Source organism: Bos taurus, chromosome 1 (genome assembly GCF_002263795.3).
Source record: "Bos taurus isolate L1 Dominette 01449 registration number 42190680 breed Hereford chromosome 1, ARS-UCD2.0, whole genome shotgun sequence".
In the NCBI taxonomy this organism is placed as follows: domain Eukaryota; kingdom Metazoa; phylum Chordata; class Mammalia; order Artiodactyla; family Bovidae; genus Bos; species Bos taurus.
Genome location: NC_037328.1, coordinates 153939076 through 153964486, shown reverse-complemented (window position 1 = coordinate 153964486; position 25411 = coordinate 153939076). Strand labels below are relative to the sequence as shown.

At 46.4% G+C, this 25411-nt stretch overlaps 1 protein-coding gene and 1 non-coding gene across 2 annotated transcripts in view; both read right to left on the bottom strand.

Annotated features, from left to right (window-relative positions):
• The window catches only part of PLCL2 (phospholipase C like 2), a 213500-nt gene that overhangs the window by 131109 nt on the left and 56980 nt on the right, over positions 1–25411 (bottom strand). The window lies entirely within an intron of this gene.
• On the bottom strand, positions 8629–8735 carry LOC112448374 (U6 spliceosomal RNA). Its single transcript, XR_003036755.1, has one exon. It is a non-coding gene; the product is annotated as a U6 spliceosomal RNA (small nuclear RNA).

Here is a 25411-nt window from a genome sequence, read left to right as displayed (position 1 = left end):
TGACCCTGGAGAGGAGCTATGGGAGCTCGGCTGGCTCTGGGCTGGGGACAGCTCACGGCCGAGGAGGGTAACGGTGGGGGCTGATGTCAGAGAGGTCTGCACTGCTCCGCGAACCCGCTAGTTAAGGTGCTGTCCTTCACAGAGAGCAGAATGATCAGAGTGCTCTGCTGAAACAAAGATGTTTACGAGTTAACTAGCTTCTTGGAGAACATGATTCTTTTTAGCCAAAGAATCACGGGTCCTCAATCTGGACAGAGCGCTGGAGGGGAACACCCGGTGAGAAGTCCGGAGCGCAGGCGGGTGCAGCGCTGGCAGCCGGGTGAGGGCGAGCCCCTGGGCCGGACAGGCCGAGAGCGCGTCAGGGTGGGAGGGGTGCCTCTGCCCTGAGAGCTCTGGGCGGGGGAGGGCATGCACCGGGGGCAGAGCAGTGATGAGCGCGCACCACCAGACAGAGAAGGGGCAGCAACCCGCAGCGCCGGTGGAGGAACCAGCCATCACGCAGGAGAAGAACTACCGTGGTCAACGCGCGGACAACAGGAGGAAGAACGTTCTCGTGAGGGGCATGTCCGCAGCATAGCGCCGCGCGGAGGCCGAAGCGAGAAATAATGAGCCTGGGGCTTTCCACGACAGAAGAAAAAAGTGGCCTGGCGGGCGGTGGAAGGAACTCAGCTCGGGGAGGCAGGGAGACAGCTGGAGAAGAGAGCTCAGAAGGCACAGATATTATGATGGACGCAGAGAGGTGTGGGGCCGGGGGCAGAGGGGTGAAGAGGAGCCTGGAGCCGGTGTGGGTGAGCCGGCAGCCACAGCTCCGCGGTGAGGGCAATGCCCCCGGGCGCAGGGGGATTGCTGGAGCGCGGGGGCAGCTCCTCTCTGCAGCTAGACGGGAGGACAGGCGACATTCACGTACAGAGCCAGGGATGGCGAGGTGCCTACGAGGCTTCACGTCGAGGTCAGGCTCTGGGAGTGGAAAACGGAACGCAAGGGATGATCTAATCCAACAGAAGGAGCGCGGAGTTGCGGGGAAAGGTCTACCCAAGGCTACAGGGAACCACACACCACCTGGGGAGCTCCCAAACCATGTTTTCACCATCGCTCCTGACACAGGCATGCGTCCTGGACAGTACTAAATACTCACCCCAAACTTCCACCTTAGTTAGAGATAACAGGTGTGCCACAGAGTAAGACAAAGAGGAATGCATAACTTTAAAAGTGGAAATCTTGCAAAATTACCCACAGTGACTGCTTTTCATACCAAAAGAGTTTGGCATCACTGCCTCAGGCCATGAACTATTTTTTTCGTCTTTATAATCATCAGATCAGGAATTTAGCTCCATCATTCCAAATGTCACTGATTTCAAGTATCTGCCAATGATGCTAAAGAAAATAATGACTTAATTTCCCAACTAAATTTCAGGCAGTACATTGCGGGCGAAATTACTTTTTGTTCCTTTTGCTTCTGTTTACAATTTGCTTTATTACAGTTTTATTTTCAACATCGCACCCACACTGCCTGTGCACAAAGCACAGATATGAGAAATAAAAGGAGAAATAAAGCAGAGTATGGAAGCTGTATTGATGTGACATTTCTATAAACACTGCTTTAAAATCCAGCTTCATAATAACCTACAATTAATGGTTTATTGCTCCTTTTCAAAGCTTGGCTTCTAGTTAAAATTTTATGGTAGCTAGGCATTTAAGGAAGGGATAACTAACGGAACTTCTCAAGAAATATAAGTCCACTAAATGAAAATTATAGTTTAATACTGTACAATTAATGGATATTTTAAAGTTCACCAGGTACATTAAATGAACATGAAAAACCAACTCAAAATTTAAATATTTGCACTAATCTTTTTAACTTTACCTGATACTCGTGACCCATCATAAATAACAAAAATACTTCTGAGTCTCCTATGAAAAATACAATGATGCAGACATTCTAAGTTTATTATGTTGTATAGGAACTCCTACGGAGTTTTCAAAAGTCTGCACTAATAAATTCCTTTCTCAGACAAGTTAAATATCCACCTTGAAATTATCTGACTCACAGAAGATAAACATCCATGAAATTAGCACTAGCTCATTGAATAAGAAATTATCAAACTGTTAATGGTGGCCATCTTCCCTGGTGGCTCAGATGGTAAAGAATCCACCCGAATGCAGGAGACCCAGCTTCAATCCCTGGGTTGGGAAGAGCCCCTAAGAAAGGAAATGGCAACCCACTCCAGTAATTCAAATTGTTATTGGAGAAGGAAATGGCAATCCACTCCAGGACTATTGCCTGGAAAATCCCAGGACAGAGGAGCCTGGTAGGCTACAGTCCATGGGGTCGCAAAGAGTCGGACACAACTGAGCGACTTCACTTTCAAATTGTTATACATGGTGGCAAATAGTTGTAGATAACTTACTATGATGATTACTCTGCAATGTATATGAATACTGAGTCATTACATTGTACATCTGAAACTAACATGTCATATACCAATTACATCTCAATTTTTAAAATCAAAATATTAAATTACTGAATTGTAATTATGTGACTTGTAGCAAATGAAGTATCATATTACTACCCATTAAAAATAATTACATGAATGCTGTATACATGTGAAAAAGAGAATTTGAGGTCAAGCTCTTCCAGGGCAGTCGTCCTATTTTACATGCTTATCACACTGCTGGGTACATCACCAAACACAGAAAGGAAATTCAGAAGAAGTATCTGATTACAGTGACAGCATTTCTTTTTTTTTTTTTTACCTTTTAAAATTTCTTTTTATCAAAATTTGCTGAGGACTCCCCTGGTGGTACAGGAGATAAGAATGTACCCGCCAAGGAGGTGCATTCAATCCCTGGCCTGGGAAGACCCCACGTGCTGCCAAGCAACGGAGCCCAGGCGCCACGACCACTGAGGTCCACGTGCCTGCAGCCTGCACTCCACGCCAAGAGGAGACGCCGCAGTGAGAAGCCCTCCCACTGCACCTGGAGGGCACCTCCCCGTGCTCACTGCAGTCAGAGAAAGCCAGCAAGCAGCAACCAAAATAAAAATAAATCAAAATTCATTAAGTTAAAAATCTGCTAAAGTAACTCGTGTTTATTGTAAGATTATAATAATCCAAAATTATAGTAATACACGAAGTCACCCAGGTTCTACCCTTGGCTCACAGGTAAGTTAACTATTTCATACGTATTTATTGGAAAATATTTTGACGCTTACAAGTATGTATGTGTGTAAATGTGTACATATATATCCCATTCTTTACAAAAATGCGGTTATACTATACATAGTGTTTTGCAACTTCTTTCATTCACTTAAAAATGCATCTTTGACATTTTTTATGTCATTATCCATTAAGCTCCCCTCTCTTTTTTGAGGCTTGTATAGTACGCCCTTCCTTGGATAAAAGACAATCTATTTGGCCAGTTGGGCTTCCCAGGTAGCACTAGTGGTAAAGAATCCACCTGCCAGTGCAGGAGACGTAAGACTCGGGTTCAATCCCTGGGTCGGAAAGATCCCCTGGAGGAGGGCGTGGCAACCCACTCCAGTGTTCTTGCCTGGAGAATCCCATGGACAGAGGAGCCTGGCGAGCAGCAGCCCATAGGGTCACAAAGAGGTGGACAGGAAGTGACTGAGCATGCAGGTACATACTGATGGATGTTAGGATGTTTTTCTTCAGATTTTTTCACTCTTATAAACAGTGCAATCTTTTAGTACTTTTATAAAAGCTGCTGCAGAACTAATTCATAGCAGAGAACTTTTTGAGTCAAGGACTAGAAATACTCAGGATGTTAACAGATGTTGAACTGGCCATCACAAGTTGCCTACCACCGCACCCAACAGCAGATTGGGACACCTATTCCCCGCCTGCATTCACCAACACAAAATGCATCAGTCTTTCTACTCTGCCCACTTGATACTATTTTAAACTTCATGGAGTATATTTTAGATTAAATCTGCCATAATCATTTAAAGCACTTCTGGCTTTATAACTAGGCATTTCACTATTAAATTTTAGCACTCACCGGATCCTGGGTTACATACGTTCTAGACAAAAGTAATTATGTGACAAAAGATGCTTCCAAAGGTACATATCTTATTATTACATAAATCATCATTGGAAAATTTTTGAAAAAACAAACATAAAGAATAAAATGAAATGATATCATCATTTAAGAGACAAAGCTTTTATTCTAGGCATGTATTTAATGCACCTGTACTGTTTTTCTTAAAAGGTGATCATAACATATACTATTTTATATGTTGATTTATTAAATTAACAGGAATAATAACCCCATAATCTTAAAAAATGTTTCCACTACCTCTTTTTTGGGGTTAATTTATCTTTAATTGGAGGATAATTTACAGTATTATGTTGGTCTCTGCCATACATCAACATGAATCAGCCATAGGTATGCATATGTCCCCTCCTTTTTAAAATTAAACTAATTTCTACTTTTTATTGGAGTAACATTGATTACAATTCTGTATGGGTTGTAGGTACACAGAATCTTTTTCAGTCACACATACACATGTATCTATTCACCTTTGGATACTTTTCCCAAATAGGTTATTACAGACTGTTGATAGACTTCCCTTGGTATACATAGGGTCCTTGTTGATTATCTACTTAATAGTCTTTTAAAGAATATGATTTTAAAAGCTCACATAATAGGTCTTAAATTATTTAACAGTTACCATTGGATTTTTATTTCTGATTTTTCATTATTATAAATTATGTAGAAAAATTTACTAGACTACACCTCTGAGTATTCTGTGAGGTTAGAGAGATTCCTAAGAGAGCTGGAACAGATTCTTTGTCTTAAGATGATGAACAATGTTTCTGTGCCATTAACTCCTTAGGTTGTCTTCGTGTGGAGACCCAGCCCCATCTATGTAGGTGATGACTCACTTCCTTAGCATAAGGCAGGCACCACGGCTGGGCTGAGATTATGTTTATAAATGTGTCCATTTTTATTTTTGCAAAATTGTTCATAACTTTGAATACTAGTATATTTGATTCCAAAGTAGTAATCATGGAAAGACTTTTACCATAGTTTTCTCAGAAACCATCAATCAAGGACAGAAAACTAGGGACAAGAGCATCTGAATAAACATTTACAAGTGTTGGTCTTTATTATCTTCACAGAAATGATTCTGAATTAGACCACAAAGGAGCACTCAAAACCATTCTCAACACAGAAAACATCCAGGCCAAATGATCTTACAGAATTTGTATAACCAAAAGAATCCTATACATGTAGAAATTCTAAAACATGCTTGCAAACAACCTCCAGGTTAGAGGGAAAAAATCAAAACAGTACTGCTTAAAAACGAACCATAAAACCATCAAGCTGCTGGAAAAGTAATACTAGGAAAATTTTGTCTTAACTCCCTGTTTAGAAAATAAGAATAATAAAAATAAGTGGCCAAAACAGGCATGTGAAAAGATGCTCCACATTGCTAATTACTAGAGAAATGCAGAACAAACTCCAGTGAGGCACCCCTCACACCAGTCAGAATGGCAGCATCAAAAGTCTACAAACAGTAAATGCTGTAGAGGGTGTGGAGGAAAGGGGACCTTCCCACACTGTTGGTAGGAACGTAAATTGGTGCACTGAGTATAGAGAACAGTATGGAAGTTCCCTAAAAAATAAAAATAGAGCCACCATATGACCCTGCAATCCCACTCCTGGGCATATAGCCAGAGAAAGCCCGAATTCAAAAACACACATGTTTATAGCAGCACTACTTACAGTGTCTAGGACATGGAAGCAATCTAAATGTCCATCACAGATGACTGGATAAGGGGATAAGGAAGATCTCACACACACACACACACACACACACACACACACAGGAGTGGCCACACAAAAAGTGAGACACTGCCATTCGCAGCAACATGGGTGGATCCAGAGACTGTCACACTAAGTGAAGGAAGCCAGACAGAGAAACACGAATACTGTATGATACCTCCCAAATGTGCAATCTACAAAATAATACAAGTGAACACATATACAAGAGAGAAACGAACCCACAGACACAGAAAACAAACTTATAGATAACCACACGGGAAAGGCGGAGGGACAAATTAGGAGTTTGGGATTAACAGATACACACCACTATACAGAGAACAGCTGAACAGCGAGAATTCACTGTAACACAGGGCACTATGTTCAGTATCATGTGATAAACTATAATAAAAAAGCAGAAAAGGGTGTACATATATATAAAACTTTAAAAATATATATGCATCATTTTGCTATACACCAGAAACTGATACAACACCATAAATCAACTATACTTCAGTAAAGAAGGAAGTGGCCTAAATTTTCAATCCAAAAAACTAGAGAAAGACAAACAAAATAAACGTAGGAAAGGGCAGTTAATAAAAGTGACAGAGAGGAAGAATGAGAAACCAGAATCCAAAGAAAATAAACAAAAAACAGTAGAATTGATCAGTAAGCCCCAAACTTGCTAATTTTCAAGGTCAAATTAAACAAATCTTTGTCAAAATGAGTTTTAAAAAGAAAAAGAATATAATTACTTTGAAAGGAGAGCAAATCAGTCAATCCTAAAGGAATCAACCCTGAATATTTATTAGAAGGACTGATGCGGAAGCCGAAGCTCCAATACTTTGGCCACCTGATGTGAAGAGCTGACTCATTGGAAAAGATCCTGATGCTGGGAAAGATTGCAGGCAGGAGGAGAAGGGGACGAGACAGGACGAGATGGTTGGATGGCCTCACTGACTTAACAGACATGAGTCTGAGCAAACTCTGGGAGATAGTGAAGGACAGGGAATCCTGGTGTGCTGCAGTCCGTGCAGTGGCAAAAAGTTGGACATGACTTAGTGACTGAGCAACAACTACATAACTATTATTTTTTAAATCCAGAAAAATGTAATCAATTTAATATGAATAAATTAGAAATAAATGAAAAAAACAATTTTCTAAAAAAATATAATTATTACAATTAGCTCAGAAAGAAGAAAACCATTGAGATCAATATTCTAGAAAAAAATCAAAAAGGTAGTCAAAGATCTAGCCTTTGAAAAGGAACCAAACTCAGGTCATTTTAGGTGAATTATACCAAACTTTCAAATAATAGGTAAATTTTATATTATATAAACTATTCAGGCTCTTAAGGGAAAAACAGAAGGCCACTCAGCTGCTTCTCTGAATCTAGCAGAAATTTTCTTAGATTCAGGACTCTTGACACTTTGGACAGGATCATTAATTGCGGGGAGAGAGAGGGGCTGCTCCATGTACTGAATGGGTTAACATGACCCTGATACTCAAGCCAGAGGGTACCAACCCAGAACAAAAACAACAGATTGTTCACACTTATAAACAAAGGTTCAAAAGCCCTAAATAAAATACTGGTTAGTCAATTTATCAAGAACAGGCCAAATTTATTCCAGAAATACAATGGTGGTTTTGTAAGAGAAAATTCTGTGAAGATAATTACTGTATTAATAAAATACAAGAGAAAAATCATGAAATTTGTTAATTATTACAGAGAAAAGATTTGATAAAATGCAAAACACATTCATGGTAAGACTCTTAACAAACCAGAAACAGAAATTTTCCTTAGCCTGAAAAGCGGAATTTACAAAAAAATAATGGTAAACTTTTTATTTAATGATGAAATGCTGGAAGCATCCCAGTTGAAGAATATGACTTGTACTGGCCAAGGCAGCATCACAGGAAAAAGAACAATATATGCTGTTGTTATTGCTTAGTTGCTATGTCCTGTCTGAGTCTTTGTGACCCCATGAACTATAGCACAGCAGGCTCCTCTGTCCATGGGATTCCCAGGCAATAACACTGGAATGGGTTGCCATTTCCTTCTCCAGGGGATCTTGCTTACCTAGGAACTGAACCTGTGTCTTCTGTATTAGCATGCAGTTTCTTTACCAGTGAGCCACCTGGGAGCCCCCATGTAAGATATACACCAGTGAAAAAAGACACACAACAGTCTTTATCTGCAGATCTTTTAAATGTCTGCATGGAGAGGCAAGAGAACCAACCAGCAAACTATGAGATCTATGAAGATGCTAGCCAGCATGGATGCCAAATACAAGATCAAAGACAGAAATTATTATCTTTTGTGTACATTAGCAAATCAATTAGAAAGACTTAGAAATAAGCCCATGTGAAAATGCCTGACATACAAGACTGTTGTGAAGAAAATAAAACGTTACTAAAGGATATAGAGAATTAAAACAGAGACGTAGCTTGTCCCTGGGTGGGAAGACTCAATAGTACAGAGACTTTGAAAGTGAGAGTCTCTCAGTCATGTCCAACTCTTCAACCCCATGGACTATACAGTTCATGGGATTCTCCAGGCCAGAATACTGGAGTGGGTAGCCGTTCCTTTCTCCAGGGAATCTTCCCAACCCAGGGATTGAACCCAGGTCTCCCGCATTGCAGGCGGATTCTTCACCAGCTGAGCCACCAGGGAAACCCATAGAGACTTTAACTTTCCCCCAAATTATTTATAAATTTAATAAAATCCTTAAAAAAATACCAAATGGAATTTACAAGAAATCTGACATGCTGATACAAATAATTAAAGCAAATGAATAAACATACAAGATAGTTGAGGCAATCTTTTTTTTTTTTAATGTTAAGAAAAATATGAAATGCTTCACAGATTTGCATGTCATCTTTGCTCAGGGACCATGCTAATCTTCTCTGTATCATTCCAACCTTAGAATATGTGCTACCAAAGCAAGCACAAGGCAATCTTAAAAAGAAAGAACACGTCTTACCCTACTACTATACACACACACACACACACACACACACACACACACATATATAACCCATTGTGAATACATAGTGATTAAAACAGCACGATACTGGTGCAGGAATTGATGACCAGATTCATACACAAGAACATATACTTGAGAGACAATCTGATGAATACAAGGGAATTCAAAATATAATAAAAGTGGCATTCTAAATCATGGAAAGAGGATTAACTACTCAACAAACAGTGCTGTAATAACTGGTTTTCCATTTGCAAAAAGCACAAAATAAAAAATAATAAGTTTCTTCTTAACACAAGTGACACACACACAGATTCCAGAGTAATTAAAGGCTTGAACCCAAAGTAACGTATCAGCAGGACTAACTAGATAATCTGGGGGTCCAGCGCAAAACAGAAACGCAAGGCTTTCAAAGATGGCAACAGCTGAGAATCAGGTGACGTGCCCTCTGGAATCCTAAGTATGCAGCCTTTTGTAACTGGCTTCTTTCACTTAACATATAATGTTTTCAATGTTCATCTACATATAGCATGTACCACTACTTCATGTTTTTTTTCATTGTTAAGCAACACTCCATGGTATGGATGAATCCATTTTATTTATCCATTCATCTACTAATGAATATTTGGGTTGTTTTCACTTTTTGAGTATTATGAATAACGCTGCTATGAACATTCATGTATGAGTCAAAATGCTTTTTTTAAAAAATTAATATTTTATTTCTTTATTTTCTTTTTTCTTTTTTTCTTTCTGTGTCTCGCTGCACGACACACAGGATCTTAGTTCCCCAACCAGGGACTGAGCCTGTGCATTCTGTATTGGAAGCAGTGAGTGTTAACCACCGGACTGCCAGGGAAGGCCCAAAATGCTTCTATTTTTATAAAAAAAAAAAAAAAGGCTGAAAATTTTATATAAATGCATGCTGGATGATTTAGAAAGCAGGACAATTAAAGTACATGTTTTTCTTTATTCATCCAAACAAGTAATCCTTAATGAATCAAATGAGCCATTTCAAAAACAATAATGAACAGGAAACAATCATTGGTATCATACTAACCATAATTGGCTTTCATATTAACCTTCTCTTAAACGCTAAATTTTAAGAAATGAATTTTTCTAACTGGAGAAATACCCTTGACTGGCAATTAATTTACTGATTAGAATTTTCCGATGAGAACGGAGTGAAAGGGCTCTCCAACAGTAGCGGGGCGGGGGTCTGGAGGCTGTTTAAATCTTTCCAATCACAGCAGTAATGGAACATTTTGGTGGCAAAGATGCTTCACACTTTAAGTGGGAGTGAATTTTTGTAATAATTATTTGGAATGATAAAATAAAAGGAGTCAAGACTACTGAAAAGCAGAGGATACTGTGCTTTTTAAAGCACTTCTTCCCCATGGATGCACTGAATTGCCCTTCCAAAGGACAGAGGCACCAGACAGGTGAGATGAGGCCATCGGAAGACTTTGCAGGCGGCCCCTGCCTCCTGCCTGGCTCAGTACAAGCTGTTACGCCGTCAGCCTCACTTGCTCTGTGCGCTTCCAGAGACAAAGGCGCCATCCCTTCTTCTAAGGAGCTCACTGGTAAGCGGTCCATTCCCGTGAAGGTGACTGTTTCAGGAAAACTTTATTTGCTGCTATTCTAGCAATTTTGTCTGAGCTCCCACTGCAAACAAGGGTGACTGGTAAGAAAAAATCTTGAATCTTACGTTCATTCACTTACTCCTCCTATGTGGGGAAAAAATATAAAAGAAAGACTACCTGATTATTATCTGATTAAGAGGCAGAAGGGGAAAAAAAAACCCTATTAATCCTTTTTTAAGAGTTATAGCCTAAGAAGAAATGTGAAATCCATTTACCTACGACAGGACTGATTACCTATTCGGGCTCTTCGGTGAGCCGTAGAGAGGACTACAGAATCCAAGGGAAACGGCCACCCCAGTCCCCACTTAGATGCAAGATGAGCAACATGTTACGCCCGGAGCTTCCGGGGAAGTCATCTGTCTGCAGCTCCTCATCCATTCTCTCCCAAGGTACACAGTGCTTAGGATCTCAGAGTGACCCAGACAGGCCTATCTGACCCTCGGCGTGGCTAAAATACTGTATGCAGGCCACACAAACGCTGCGGAGGGTCTTTCCCAGTGGCTCAGGGGCTAAGATCCCCACACCCGCAGTGCAGGGGGTCCCTGATTTAGAGCACTAGACCCTGCGTGTGGCAACGGAGACCCGGCACAGCCCGACAGATAAAGAAAACTTTTCAACTGGGCAAAGCGCGCTGAAATCCATGAAGTAAACCAAACAGAAATAAACTGAATTCATTTTTAAAAAATAAGATTTTAGCTTTTTCTTTGCTCTTCTTCCTCAATCAAGGGCAGGTAGAGAGGAGCGAGGTCCAGACACCCCCAGCTGGGCCACCCCAGGCCCCTGGGACCCGAGAGCCAGGAAGCCGGGGCTGGCACAGGGCTCAGGGCCGCCTCCACTCCGCTCCCCACGTCCTGCCACTCCAGGCCCCACTTAGAAGCCAGACGAGCAACATTTGGCACCCGGAGCTTCCGGGGAAGATCTCCTACTTCACCCTCTGCCCAAACCCTGCTGCATCCCGGCCTCGCTCTCCATCACTCCATCCCCCCAGAGGCCCCTCTGCTTGCAGGGGTCCTGACCTGCAGGGGGTCCCTGCTCCCCGGGGATGCCCACTGCCAACCAAGGGGTCCAGGGTGAGGGCAGGAGGGAGCAGGATGCGGGGGCGGAAACAGTCAGGGTCAGAAAGGCCCCTCCCACGCAGGAAGCCGGACCACGCGCCCAGCGTGCAAGGCTGTGGTCGGGGCCGGAAAGCCTTCGTCTGTGTGAGCGCTCTGATGCACGCAGCTGTTCAGCAACTGTGTGCCCGGGAGGCCCCGCTGGGCACCCTGACCCAGGACTGAGGAGCTCTTCTCGGTGCCCACAGTTACAACCTCTGAGTGGTGAACCCAGGAGATGTTCAACAACCACAGCACAATACTTAAAAATATGAGCCCACTACACAGCAGTGAGATGATTATGAGTATGATGGAGAAAAATAAAACAAGACAGGGGAACAGGAGGCCACAGGTAGGGGACAGACAAATGCTGGTAAGAGCCTCACTGAGAAGAAGGTGTCTGAGCCAAGACTTGAAGGAGGTGCGGCTGTGCACCCGGACGTCTGCAAGAGGGGTGCTCCAGGCCGAGGGGAGCACAGCCGTGCCTGCGGCAGGAGCAGCAGGGGCTGGGAGCACAGGGTGCTGAGGAGATGGAGCTGGAGAATCGCTGGAGGAAAGGCTGGTCCAGATCACTGCTGGACCACATTGTGGATTTGAGCTCTGATTCTGCATTCAGTTCAGTTCAGTCGCTCAGTCGTGTAAGACTCTTTGTGACCCCATGGACTGTAGCACGCCAGGCCTCCCTGTCCATCACCAAATCCCAGAGTTTACTCAAACTCATGTCCATCAAGTCGGTGATGCCATCCAGCCATGCTCTGTCGTTCCCTTCTCCTCCTGCCCCCAATCCCTCCCAGCATCAGAGTCTTTTCAAATGAGTCAGTTCTTCCCGTCAGGTGGCCAAAGTACTGGAGTTTCAGCTTCAGCATCAGTCCTTCCAATGAACACCCAGGACTGATCTCCTTTAAGATGGACTGGTTGGATCTCCTTGCAATCCAAGGGACTCTCAAGAGTCTTCTCCAACACCACAGTTCAAAGGCATCAATTCTTCGGCACTCAGCTTTCTTTATAGTCCAGCTCTCAAATCCATACATGACCACTGGAGAAACCAGAGCTTTGACATGATTCTGCATGAGCTGAACGTAAGGGAAATGAGTGCTGGGGTGTGCCTGACCACACCCTCCGGCTGCTGGGACAAGCCAGGCTGGAGACGTGCGGGCTGGGACCCAGGTGAAGGCAGTGACGGGGACAAGTGGTCAGAGGCCGACGTGCTCTGGAGGGGCGCGGGGAGCGGGGTTCTCTAATGGACTGAGTGGGGGACGCAGGAGGAGAGCTGCTGCGTGGGTTTGCCTGGACCACCGTAACAAGCGCTGCAGCCTGCGGCTCAGACACCACCGATTCCTTTTCTCACGGCTCAGGGAGCTGGCAGGCTGAGGCCGAGGTGCTGACCTGTGGCCTCCCTCCTTGTCCTCGGGACACCGTGTGCCCTCTCTGCTGTCACGTGGGCTCCCCTCATGGGGACAGCAGTCCTACTGAAATTGGAGCCCATAGCAATCACCTCACTTAACCTTAACCAGCTCTTTTAAAACCCTACCTCCAAACACAGTCACAGTCTAAGGCATGGGGGGCTTAAGACTTCAACAAACCTATTTTGTGTTGTTCAGTCACTCGGTCGTGTCTGACTCTTTGTGACCCTGTGGACCAGGGCACGCCAGGCTTCCCTGTCCTTCACCGTCGCCCAGAGTTTGCTCAGACTCATGTCTACTGAGTCGGTGATGCCATCCAACCATGCCTGTTTTGGGTAGACACACGTGGTGTCGAGGGCACCAAGGTTTTCGGCCGGATCACCGAAGCGCCACCTGAGCCCACTACTGGAAGACACTGAGAGGCGGGCATGAGCAGTGGACATCCGCCTGGACGGCGACCTTCGTAGGAAGGACGGCTAACGTGAACGGGTGCTCAGCACGCGTGAGGCACCACACTAAGCACTCTGCGCTCACTACTTCGCTGAGCCCTCACTGAAGCCCTGTAATGCCAGGATTACCATCCCCACTCACAAATCAGGAAGCCAAGCCCTGACAAGGCGACAGGACGGGCACCAAGTCACTCAGATAGCACGGTGAATAAAAGGGGTTTGGGTTCCAGCACCCTGAGTGCAGCAGGCGTGCCCCTGACCGCTGTCTGCACTCGTCTGCCACAGAAAGCCACATGGGATGGCAGGAAACCATCGATATGATCAAAACCAACCTGAGTATGGCAAGAGTTCAACAAGCTCCGCTCCACACTGGAGAAGCACCCACAGATCCAAAAGGCGGCTGAGCCTGCTGTCCCATCCAAGCTCCCCAGAAGAGACTTTAATTCAAACATTCTCTATTTTATAATGCTAAAAATAGTGGGAACAACATAAATGTAGCTGGTTAGAAAATTATGTTATAATCTTACAATAAAACACTATGCAACCATTAAACAATGATGAGCTACACACCAATTACATGGACAGGTGTGTGTGTGTGTGTGCGCGTGCGTGTATGCGTGCACTCAGTCACTCAGTCAAGTCCGACTCTTTGCAACTGACTCTTTGCTCATGGACTGTAGCATGTCAGGCTCCTCGACCCATGGGATTCTCCAGGCAAAAAAACTGGAGTGGGTTGCATTTCCTTCTCCAGGGAATCTTCCCAACCCAGGGACGGAACCCACAACTCCTACATCTCCTGCACTGACAGGCATTTTCTCACTGCTGGGCCACCTGGGAAGCCCACGTATCTGTGCTACATGGGTTTGTTTTTTTAATTAATATATAAAAACATAGATGAATACACAAAAAAAAGAGATAGTAAGAAACTGGGTTATTTTCACTTTCTTTAGTAAATCTCTCTACTGTGATTTTTTCTATAGTAAATACGCATTGTTTGTAAAATCAGGAAAACAGCAATGCTATTAGTATCAGCAACTGAGAATAAATCTTTACCTACAATGCTGTTCAACCTTCCCCCAAGCTCAAGGGCTCTCAGTACAGGCTGACATCCTCGCCTCCCAGGAATCACTTCTCTTGGGCAGCTCTGACAACCCCCAGAGCAACCCCCAGGGGCGACTTGGCACAGGAGGCATCTGACAGCTGGCACAGAGGATGAGCCCGCTCACAGTTTCCCACTCACTCAGACTCAGAGAATCAACTCTCCCCAAATGAAGTGTCTGACCTCAATAAGGGCAAGTGTATTACTCAGCCAGTATTTTATTAAAATATCACATGTCAAGATGGCCATTTATCAAAGTCATTCGAGGATTATAAAGAAAAGAACCAAGGATACCGTTTAAAAGGAGGCAGCGAAGGGCATGAACCGGAAATCAGGGGAAATGCTCAGGGCCAAGGCAGCCCAAAAGCCATCAGAGCCTCGTGCGCAGTGCGCACTGGCCGGCACTCCATCTCTGAGCTCATCCTTCTGTGCACACGCCCGGGAAGCGCCATGACGACCAAGGTAGGAAGGCGCGCCGGCCCAGGACCGCCGCCGTTTTTAACACGTGGCCTGCGACACTGTCACAAACTCCTCTCCCTGTCTCAAGAGGAGGCGCCCCGGTGACCTGGATTGTCATCTGATAACATCGCTCTTTCCCAAGTTCTGGGAACGCTGTTTCTTTTATTCCTTGCTTTTGAGGAGGTGGAGGGCAGGCATGGGATAAAACGGGGCAGAAAAAAAGGCAAAGGAGGAAGACAGCTGGTGAAAACAGGAGAAAGGGAAAGAGAGGGAAGTCCCTCGGTGGTGTCTGACTCCGTGCGACCCCACGGACTGAAAATAGGAGAGGAAGCAGTGAAAACACTGAAAACGAATATGGAAGTGGGGAGAAAAGGGTCCCTGAGAAAGAGAACAGGACCACCGAGCAGAGTGCAGACGGCGCGTGTTATAGCGCAGTGAGCGGGCCCTGCCGGGCCAGGAAAGCACCAGGGAAGGCGGGGGGCAGACGGAGGCCCCGGGGCCCCAGGTGGGGGACACACCCCGCTCCTGGGGCGGGCTTCCTGGTCGACCAGCGGAAACTGCACCAGGAAGACTGTGGACCCTTCCACCCGGCGGCCCTCTCCTCCTCTCACATCCCGGCCGCAGGGAAGCCCTTCCACATCCTGATGCGGTAAGAACCCCGCTTCTCTAAAGAGAGGAAAGAGCCACGTTCCCCCACGAACCACCGAGCGTCTGCTCGCAGGCATGTGTACAGGGGCCGCGGCATCTCCCCTGCGGGCTCTCACAGGAGGCTTCCCACCCAGGGGTGGACTGGTCCATGGACTGGGGGCCCAGGGTCAGTAACCTAGTCAGATTTTGGAAAGCAGCTCTTCACACAACCGTTGGTTTCATCCTGGGAACCCAGGTGCTCCACTATTTCCCATCGCCCTCACTTCTTTGAGATTCCATGTGACAAGCTTTCTATTTGACGACATACTTTGCAAAACATCACGGCTAAAAAGTTAAGAACAGGTTTGCTCTTAAAGGGACTCACAATCCACGGGGGAAGCAGAAACACAATTTCTGTGAGCCAGGTGAGCCCCGTCGCTCAGTTGCGTCCGACTCTTTGCGACCCCGTGGACTGTAGCCCACCAGGCTCCTCTGTCCATGGGATTCTCCAGGCAAGAATGCTGCAGTGGGTTGCCATGCCCTCCTCCAGGGGATCTTCACACCCAGGGACTGAAGCCGGGTCTCCTGCATGGCAGGCGGATTCTTTACTGAGTTACAGTGTGACAAGTCTGTATTTCGAACATTTTGCTGGGTTCTGAGCCAGTATTCAAAGGTGTGCCGGCCTCACCCGGAGACCTATTTTATTATAAGAACTGAATTAGGGAAACTTAGTTGCAGCCTCTGCAAAAGCAAACACGGGATGACCCAGCTGTGGGGGGGACACAGGAAGAGAGACTGTGAGAGCAGAGAGCAGACGCCTTTTGTCATAAATGTGACAAGGAGGGAAGCACACAGAGGCTGCCGCCCCGCAGAAAGGGCTGGTGTGTGGTGTGAGCAAGGCAGGCGTGCTTGAGGGCTGCAAGGAAAGCCCGTCCAGAGAAAGCCCTGGAAGGTGAGGGGAGGCCGGGGGGGACAACGGGGGCAGGAGGCGATGGTCCCGGGGGAGGGGCTCTCTCCTCCCCCGACCCCCCACCCCGAGGCTGGGGGAGGGGGCATGCCTGGGTCCTTCGCACAGGAAAGTAATCCAGATGTTCCCTCTCATTTACTGAGTCCTTTCCTACCCTCTCTGGTTTCCCTCAAATCCCGCTCACTTGGGGTTTTGCGAGTCTCAAACACAGAATTTCCTGCTTAGATAGCATGAATCCTTTTCTTTAGAGCAAAGGACTCAGGTGCCACTCACTGCCTGCAGGCCCGGGTGTACCGTCAGCTCCCCGCCGCCCTGCAGTTCCTTGTTCCTCTACAATGTCTGCGAGCAAACATTTTCCTGAGGTTTTCTGAAATATGCCACTTTGCAGGGAAGCAGGGTGGAAATCATGAAAACATCGCTCCAATGTAAACGGTCCCCGATACTCTGTGTAATGTGAATGCAATGACATCCTGGGCCTTCGTGCGTTCGGACGCTCCACCATTCTACCACCATTCTTGTCCCGCTGAGGCCTAATCCATCTTTATTGATTTCATTCCAGAAATAACTATCTTTTGATGGCTTCACTCAATTTTAACAATGCGTGGGCCTTATCTGATGGTTTTCCCATTTACTCACATGTTTATGCTTTGTCTTATTTCCTGGTGTGCACCCAACACATCAGACACTCACAGATACCTGTGGGCTGAGAGGATGCCATCTTTGAACACGGCCCCCTGGAGACCATCTCTTTGGAGGCAGTACAATGCCATCATGGAATCTGCAAAGCTAAGTCCTGGGTGCAGAGCTCAAGCCTGTGACCTTCTCTGAAATAAATTCAACCAACAGACCTCTCTAAGCATTGACAAATAAAAATCCACAGGTTAAAGATTTACATTTGTTTCTGAATCAACAGATCTAGCAACTCTGGAAGACTATAAACATTGAGAGTTTGAATCTATCCAGACTCCAACAGCCATCAGACTACTGCCCTAAAAGAAGACATGACCACAAAGAGTGTGTGACCACCCTTCACCCGACGTCCTGTCTGTACAGAGACGCACACTTCTACCATACAAGCACATATGGGCTTTGGTTGATTTTCAGGAGGCCAGAGCAGAAAGCATGGATTGGCTGTATTCCTGAAATGTCTATATTTAGACAGAGACAAAGTCAGATGATTCAAACAAACTATATAGCTAGCTAGCTAGCTACCCACAAGCTTTTTACACTGAATAAGTTAGAGACAGGGCTAATATCATCCCTCAAACGCTTGTACACACGGTCCTCACATTTCTGGATTCTTTCTCTCTAATCTTTAGAGCAATGGTGTTAGCTGTCTCCCTTTCTTGAAAGCCATAAACTGAATATAGGTCCTCAAACAGAGAATACTCATGCCTGGGTGAGACAGTAACAGAAGGAAAAGAGGGCCAGGGAGAAGGGCCTGGAAGCCATCTCCCGTTCCCCACGTTTCCTAGGAGGCATCCAGCCACGCCCGACCCTGGGGTCAGCCTCAGTAAATGCTTCTAAATGTACCTCTGCGTTACGGAACAACGAGTGCCTGTTTCTGGGGTCCAGACAGATGTGCATTCTGACAAGGGCCGATCGGAATCTGCTGGGTAGGAGAAAAAAAACGGCGAGTGCACTGTCCTCTAAAGTGGATCCCTGATCTGAGGCTGCGGTTCCCCTTCTACGGGCCAGGCCCCTGCGGCCATAGATGAAACATTAGGTCTGGAGAGAGAGGCTGAGGACGGCCAGGTCTCCTGTATTTCTTTCCAACGCTTCTTATTTTCTGTAACACCTCTTCTTCCCTCTGTTAGCAGTCATCTTTGAAGTGATCACTGAAAGTTGACTATAGTTCTAAGTCCTAATTATTATTCCATAGTCCTTTAAAATGCATTAACGGGCACCTTATGCAGTACAGCAATAGTTCACCTTATTCTAATTATCAAGAAGCTTTACAGTATCATCAAAACTTTGTTTAAAAAAGCAGATCCAAACATGATTAATTGTTTGTCCAGTATAAGCAAAGCAATGCTTTTGGCAAGAAATTTGTCATTCACTCCAGTCATGTAATGAATAAAAATACATTTAGCCATGAGTTAACATAATTGCATTATCTAGGCAGTTATGCTTGAAAGAAATACTAAAAATGATGTAAGACAAGTAAATTTTAATGTGAAACATAAAATTACACATCAATGGCCACCTTCAGACCAATTTTTCATGAAGTAATTATTGCTTTATTAAGAAAAACCCAATAGAAAACCATAACTCATTATCCAAACGTAATGCAAGTACAGCATTCCCTGTCAGAGACTGAGCCTGTGGCCCGGCTCTTCTGCTTTTTGTTTGATCCGTACGGTCCCGTCAGTGTGAATTTGAGAAGGAAGCAGCTTTAAAAATCGGCCACAGTGAGAGGGGAGCTGAAGCACGTGTGAGGAAAACGCAGGCCACCAAGCCCTGGCTGAGTGCGGACCTCGCAGCCCTTAAATCACACAGTCAGGTACGGGCTGGTTGCCGGCTTTGTCTGACTTTCCGGATTTTCCCCAGCGGGCGGACGTTTCATCTCAGTAGGTCAGCCGTCCACAGAAGGCCAGAACCTGAACACCCCACACAGCCCAGAAGGGCAGGCAGGCATTTCAGGAAAGGAGCCTCCTGCTCTCGTGATTGATGCCATGAGCACAGCAAAGAACCAAGTTTAACCACCACAGGAGCACCATGTGATTCCCACCTTCAGCCTGCGTCGAAGGACGCCTGCCTCTGATCAGCGTTTCTAGAAAACTTGCCCCCAGAGCCTCCACCCACCCCTCAGCTCATAGGCCTCGTCTGCAACATAACACATTCAGGGAGTGAACCGCAGGGCCGCGAAAGGTCACTGACGTTCCACTGAAGCTATGGAAAGGTGCCTCCCAGGACCCCCGTACTGCCCTGAAGATAACCGTTCGACTTGAAAGCACTCCATGCGAAAGGCAAACCTGTGTGCTGGCCTCTCTCACGGGGATCACAGCCCCGGAGACGCCACTCCACAAGGCTCAGGGTGATGTTCAACTGTCGGGGCTGGGGAGGGCAGGGGAGCGCTGGCATCTGGGGAGGAGGGCCCGGGGGTGCGGCTAAGCATCCCAGGAGGCAAAGGACGCCCCTCACAACAAAGACCCATCCAGCCCAACTGCCAAGGATGCTGAGTCTGGAAATCCCGAACTGCAAAGGTAAGGTGAACGGTCAGGACCGACACCTGGACCACACAGAAACCTGCACCCAAGGAGCAAAACGACGCCTCCCAACCTCAGCTCCTCCCAGCCTCTGACACCCCAGCGTCAGCAGCTACAGCCCTGCTCTGGGAACAAACACTGCTCAGCCTGCTGAAATCCATTTTCATAGTTAATATTCACAGCCTTGAAAAAAAAAAAAGACTAAATGCCCCCCACAATCTCCCTAGAGAAACAATCTTTTGTTGTTTTAGAAATGCAATTACATTTTCCATAAACTCAAGCAAAATGAAAAACACTTAACATAGTATGTTTGCTTGCTTGCTTTTCTTTTTTTTACAAGTTAGCAAAAACACAGAGAAGAGACAAACCACAGAGTTTATCAAACAGATACACATGGCACTCTGGGTGGCCTAAAGCCACGGAAGCCTACCTCGGGCCCTTGCAAAGAGCATTTACTGAGAAGCCAGGCTTCGCCAGGGAGCCAGGACCACAGGCTGAAGTGGACAACACAGCCCAGGCCAAGCAATGTCAACAGACAGTCTCATCCTCAGACTCGTCTCGAGATCTCTCCTAAACAGCCAGACCAGGACAGTGCTCTCTCTTAGGAAAAAGACCGATCAGGCTCCAGAATTTTAAAACAAAATAAATTTAAATATTTAGAATTCCATTAGGCACCTAAGTTATTTCTAAAACTTCAGAAAATGTTTGCCTTGCTGCCAAGATGATAAATGTAAGGGGCTGTGGCATTTTATTTCCAGAGACTTCTGTTGGGGTGGTGGTGGTGTTCAGTTGCTCAGTCGTGTCCGACTCTTTGCGACCCCATGAATCGCAGCACGCCAGGCCTCCCTGTCTATCACCAACTCCCGGAGTTCACTCAAGCTCACGTCCATAGAGTCAGTGATGCCATCCAACCATCTCATCCTCCATCATCCCCTTTTCCCCCTGCCTTCAGTCTTTCCCAGCATCAGAGTCTTTTCAAACGAGTCAGCTCTTCGCATCAGGTTTCAGCTTCAGCATCAGTCCTTCCAATGAATATTCAGGACTGATCTCCTTTAGGATTGACTGGCTGGATCTCCTTGCTGTCCAAGGAACTCTCAAGAGTCTTGTCCAACACTACAGTTCAAAAGCATCAGATCTCTGGTGCTCAGTCTTCTTTATGGTCCAACTCTCATATCCATACACGACTACTGCAAAAACCATAGCTTTGACTATACTATATGGACCTTTGTCGGCAAAGTGATGTCTCTGCTTTTTAACAGGCTGTCTAGGTTTGTCAAAGCTTTTCGTCCAAGGAGCAAACATCTTTTAATTTCATGGCTGCAGTCACCATCTTCAGTGATTTGGGAGACAAAGAAAATAAAATTTGCCACTTTCCAATTATTCCCTGTCTATTTGCCATGAAGTGATGGGACCAGATGCCCTGATCTTCATTTTTTGAAGGCTGGGCTTTAAGCCAGTCTTTCCTTTTTTAAGCAGTTCTGTTGAGGCTCCATTAACCCTGTGGGATAAGACTCCCCAGTCTTTGGTTACGGTCCGATTTCCTCTACCCTGGGCAAAAGAAGGGGCTGTCTCAAATGTTCTGCGTAGAAAGGAACTTATGATTGTGTAAAGATTAGAGTCACCAACCACTTGAAAAGTCATTTCGATGTTTAAATTAATGTTTCAAAGAGGAAGGAACTTTGAGCTTTCAGTGAAATGCAGGCCTCAACCACATAAACCATGAGCAATATTTACGACCTGAACTTTCCCAGAGACTGATTTCAAACGTTCTATAGTTTTTTAACCGTGTATAATATCTTAGAAATTCAAATACCTCTACATCTCATCTCTGAGACTGCCTTCCCTCACAAACTGCATAAAAATTCTTTTAGAGTAGGTGTGTGTCCTGATTTCTGGTTTTAGAAAAAATGTGTGTGTGTGGTTTTTTTTTTTTTTTACTTTTTTTTTTTTTAAACTATTGGGAACTAAAAAGGTAGATTCCTACAACACATCTTACACCAGATAAATCCTGATTAAAGATTTAAAGGTAAAAAGTGAACACAGACATGAATATTTATACAAATCCCACTACTTACATAAGCCAAGTTCAAGGACGCGCTGTCTCAACACTAAACTAAAGACAGAAAGCACAGGATTCCCGTGGTCCAGAGGATAGAACTTGGCGTTTTCACTGCCAGGTCTGGGTTCAATCCCTGGCCAGGGAACTAAGACTCCATGAGCCACACGGCCAAAAACAAACAAAAAAGAGACAGAAAGCATGAACAGAACAGTTTACTCCATTTTAGAAAAACTTTCGTCATCAACAAAACAATATAAACAAAAGTAAGCACCATAACAAACTAGCAGGATGCTCCAGCAAACCAGGGATCTACCACAGCGAATACCAGAAGAGAGGAGCTGGAGCACCTCCGTATTTACAGCACCAGAAGAAATAAAAATGGAGAGGATAGATGGTTGAAGGTAAAAATAAGCAAAAACATGAACGTGCAGCTGGTGGAAAAATAAACATGAAAACCCTTGCGTCCTGCCAGTACTCGCAGAAACACAAAGAAACCAAGAAAAGACAGCCGTTTTCTGCCAAGCAACTGCGTCCGTTCAGAAGGACGGGGACACTGCTCCTGAGGCCGAGGCTGGAGGGGACCCCAGCTTCCTCCTTGCCTGTTGGTTTTTAGTCACCGAGTCCTGTCTGACTCTCTGTGACCCCCTGGACTGGAGCCCTCCAGGTTCCTCTGTCCCTGGGGTTCTCCAAGCAAGAATACTAAACGGGGTTGCCATTTCCTCCTCCACGGGATCTTCCTGACCAGGGATCGAACCCTCATTTCCCGCATTAGCAGGCAGATTCTTTACCACTGAGCCAGCAGGGAGGCCCTCATTGCTAGCGGTCCTTGTAAACAGGCAAAGCTTTCACGGAGATAATTTGATTTTAAAATGTTGTTTCCTTTGACTCAGCAGTTCTGCTTCCAGGGTTTATCCAAGAAAAACAACGTCAGACACTGGTAAAGATGCATGTATTAAATGCACTGCTCACCATTCTAACTAAGCCACCAGGGGCTGAGTCTCAGCACGTCCTGCCCCGGCCGCCCCCTGCTGACCCCACAGTCTAACAGGCTCCCCACGCCCACCCTCCCACTTGCAGCCTCATGCAGGCCCCGCCGTGCTGCACTCACACGATGCCAACCACTCCCTAAATTCCATCTGCCCCTTTCCAGGTCAGTCTCCCTTCCCCTGGCCACTGGAAGATTTTAAAAACACGCATCGGGCAACCTCATACCCCTGGCAAAGAGCATTCCGAGGGCATCCACAGCCTGAAGTCCAAGTTCCTCAGTCCTTCAAAGAGCTGTGGCTCTCCTGACCCCTGGTGACCCCGCCAGAACACACTCTGAAGGCCTGGCGATGGGCCGGGCGGTCCCCGTGCCCATGATGTTCCCTCTCTTATCCCCACACTGCTCCACCCCTTAGCTGACCCGGCCTTCTCCAGGGCATCCTCGGGGCACAGGGCCGCGGGATCGTCCTCCAGGGACCCTCTCCCCTCCCACATTGGAGCAAGAATGCCCACTGCTCGTTCGCCTGGCAGTTGTCCGGTCACTGCGCTGATCACACTGGGTGGGAATGAAGGGTTTCCCCGCGGGCCATGTGGTCTGCAGGAAGCTTGGGACACCCTGCCCACTGCTCAGCCCTCGGAGGATACAGACGTCTCTGTGTGCCCACCAGCTCACAACTCCTTAGTCACAGCCTGAGAGCATGCGACTCTGGGCACGGGCCACCCCTGTACGTCTGGCAGACCACCTGTGTGGCTCTTGGATCTTCATCAAAGGCGAAACCCTGTAAGCTTTATCAACTGCATTTGTTGTTTTGGAACCAGAGATCCCACAAGGCTCCTGCACTTCCTTTTTCTAGGACAAAGTGCTAATCCTATCAAGAGCGTGCATTGTATAACGGGACAGTTTTCACAAACTAGGGAGAGAATTTTAAAAATAGTCCCTTCCTACTAGCACCTCTGGTGATAATCAAAGAGGAAAAGCAACGGGTGTTCCCCACGAGAAAACTGATTAAATCAAGCATCCGTCAGTGCAGCACAGGGCTGGAGTGAGAAAGTCTGCACACACACTCACTCGGAAACATCGGAAAACAGTGTGACGCGGAAAAGAGCAACGTGACGAAGGACACTAGAACAGCCTGCTGTGTTTCTAAGGAGGACACGTGTGCACACGTGCTGGCTCACACACCTAATGTCTGTCCAGGAGAACGCACCGGGGTGGGGGTGCAACCGGCCGGCAGGGGCCAGGACGGGGAAGAGGACGGTCCTCCGTGTGAGCTCCCGCTGTCTGGCTTTGGTAACTTACTTGATGTTTCAGTGATAGCTTATGCTGGATTTTATTTAAGTAGATATGGCGTTGCTCATATGTCGTTCAGTCATGTCTGAGTCTTTGCCACCCCACGGACTGCAACAGGCTCCTCTGTCCTCAACTATCTCCCGGAGCTTGCTCAAACTCATGTTGAGTCGGTGGTGCCATCCAACCATCTCATCTTCTGTCGTCCCCTTCTCCTCCCGCCTTCAATCTGGGGAACAGCGTCAGGGTCTTTTCCAGTGAGTTAGCTCTTCGCATCAGGTGGCCAAAGTATTGGAGCTTCAGGTTCAGCATCAGTCCTTCCAATGAATATTCAGGGCTGATTTTCTTTAGGATGGACTGGTTGGATCCCTGCAGTCCCAGGGACTCCGAAGTAGGTGTGAATGTCCCACAGAACTTTTCACATAAGAAGCGCAAAGGCTGACTTTCACAAGTCCCCTTTCCGCCAACAGAGCCCAGCACCCAGGGCCGGGTGTTGGCGTGTTGCGGCCGCCCTCGCTGGGTGGCTCGGAAACCCCGGGGGACGGCCACGGCCTCTCCCTGTCTGCCCAGCCCCCTCCCAGCCCTGCCCGCTGACCACCCCGGGACTGCCTCCGCCGCCGGGCAGCCTGGGGACACCCATCTCGCTGGGGCCCTGAGACGCCAGCAGGCTCTCCTCTCGGTGAGCGGTGCTGACAGCCGCCTCGGAGGAGAAACAGGTCTGAATTTGTCCGCCAAGTAGTGCTACCTACCGCTTCTGCTTTCACAGCCCATATTACAATTTTAAAAAACGAATGGGTAAACTGCTGAAAATACGAACGGAGAGACTGAAGGAAACAAGAACAGGACCTTTTCCTTGGCACACCCAAGATAGCAGGGTAAGCTGATTTCCTTCTGTTAGCATCAGGTTACAGACTCGATCTATAACTGCTAAGTTGTAGTTCATGCCTCAGATGTGTTTCTCCTACATCTTGAAGATGTGTGCAAGGGAAAAACAAGCTCTGGATTACCTGCATAAACCCCAGTGCCAACCAGGCACCATGCCATCTCTGTGTGCCCAGCATGTGGCTATGGAGAGAAGGCTCTCTCCCCACAGAGGACTGCAATGGAGAGAAAATACAGCAGAAACCCCAAGAAATACAATGATACCCCGAAGCTCCTCTTTTCTTGTCTTCACGCCAACAGGAAAATAAATTCCTCATAATCAAAACTGCTAAATTTAATTACCAAGTTTTTAGAAAGGATGCCGTTCATTCAACATCACCCAGACACGGGAGGGAGTCATGAGTATCCTGGACATTCTTAAATGAGGCATTTGTCTCTTTCAGTCGGACTTACCTCACCCAGTATGGTCATCTCTAGGTGCATCCA